We start from the raw sequence: 1,964 nt of genomic DNA, 5'->3' as shown, positions 1-1,964 counted from the left end.
TAGTATAGTATAGTATAGTATAGTATAGTATAGTATAGTATAGTATAGTAAAAAAAGAAAGTACAGCCCAGAACTCCTGGTCAACCACGCCCACAGAAAGGTTTTAACCAATCACACAACAGCTCTGCCAGGATCATTTGCACCAAACGAGTTCACATCTTACAAACTATAAACCCTGTTTTCCAGTTTTTAAAACACTGGTGGGCACATTTCTACTAACGCGCTAAATAGCTTTTCATTTAGTGGATTAGCTTCCTTGCTAACCTTGGGAACCGTTAGCGGACAGATTAGCTTCCACCAATTTCAAGTCCACTAAGATATTCACTAAAAGTGTAAAAACTAATGTTGTTTATCCCAAAATAAACAAAAACTATTCTCTCTCAGTGTTGGGCGTGTCGTGTGTGCAGCATTTAGCATCTTTAGCAGCTAAGCTTCAAACTAAGAGCGTCCAAAAAATAAAATAACATTTAACAATATTTAAATATAAAATTTGACTGTATAAAATATGGTAGAGAAAATTTTATAGAAATACAAATTCAAGCAAAGAAATGCTTTTATTCTGAAAAGGTTAAACTGGAAGTTAAACAGAGCTATAACTGGTTTGGATTGTCGATTTGCCACAGATGATCCCACCCACATTCAAAATAAACCAATAGAAATTAACAACAGGTTTGGTCAGTCTGCTAACCATCTTAGCTGTTAGCATTAGCTTCCTCTAATTTTGTGATCTGTTTAGCAGTTTAGTGCTAGCTGAGCTAAGATTCTTGTTCAGCATATTAGTGATTATTCAGCTAACTTTGTGTTTAGCTGTGTGTGTCTCCATCACTACAGTTATACCTCAAATAACAACGTTCAGAAACCCCAGTTTAGACTGAGAGGAAACAGAGAGAATACAAATGTCATGTTGGTGAAAATCAAAGCAAACACGATGATGTAAGAGAAACAATTTTAGTGTTTTTAGACTCGTCTCCGAGGTGAAAGTTTACACGAGTCAGAGGTGGAACAGCTGAGGTCACGGTGGACGAGTCACAAAATAACACAGCTGGTCGGAGGGAAGCAAAAACATGGAGGAGAGAAATGTTACAGAAACGATGCTTACACAACTGAACACACCACTAAATCACAAGAAATTAATTTAATGATGGATTCATATGATCTTTAACCTAAACACATTAGAGATCAGTCTCAACAACTACCACACCAAACTTTAATTCAACATGAAGCTGACAGACTCACATGTTTGTGTCTGTCTGCGGCGGCCATCTTGAATTGGGCTCTAAAGTTGTAGATGTACAATTATTTCTAATCCTGTAGTTTTATTCAAACCTGTCAACTGGTTCATGGTTTTACTAACAGAGAAGAGTTTAGTTCTTTGTTTTCACTTTAAAAGATATATTTCAGGAAAGTCGAGTGTGGTAAAGGAGGTTTTCACACCACATTCTAACATTCTAGGTTTTGGCATTTTTCGACCCTTGCTAACCAAAATTGTAAGTTTTTGGCCCAGAAAATAAATCTCTGTCAGTTTTAGAAGCTTTGTGGTTCAGAAATGATCGTATTAAATGACGACACATGAACAGTTCCTGGAAGCTAAAATTAAAAATCTGTGTTTTACACCTTTTTTCATGTGTTATTCCACCTCCTCTGTCCACTTCATTTCTGTCCACTCGTCCAACACACAGGACGCACACACACACAGGACGTACACACACACACAGGACGCACACACAGGATGCACACACACACACACACACACACAGGACGCACACACACAGGACAGAACTAAACACACCTGGCAACAACGCACAAACAGGTTCAGTGGAAAGATTACACAATGCTTTACCAACTATAACCCAGTGAAACACTCAAAAACACATCCTACAAAACTCTAAACTAGGAGGGTCCAATACTGGTCCTGGAGGACCAATATCCTGGTCCTGGAGGACTACTATCCTGGTCCTGTAGAG

The 1,964-nt window shown here is 38.2% G+C and overlaps 1 protein-coding gene across 1 annotated transcript in view; it reads right to left on the bottom strand.

Annotated features, from left to right (window-relative positions):
- scara3 (scavenger receptor class A, member 3) overlaps positions 1-1,964 on the bottom strand; it is a 25,892-nt gene that overhangs the window by 9,613 nt on the left and 14,315 nt on the right. The gene's annotated exons all lie outside the window — the stretch shown is intronic.

Source organism: Austrofundulus limnaeus, unplaced genomic scaffold, assembly GCF_001266775.1.
Source record: "Austrofundulus limnaeus strain Quisiro unplaced genomic scaffold, Austrofundulus_limnaeus-1.0 Scaffold129, whole genome shotgun sequence".
Classification (NCBI taxonomy): domain Eukaryota; kingdom Metazoa; phylum Chordata; class Actinopteri; order Cyprinodontiformes; family Rivulidae; genus Austrofundulus; species Austrofundulus limnaeus.
Note: the sequence above shows the minus strand (reverse complement) of the source record. Positions and strands in the feature narration are given on the sequence as shown.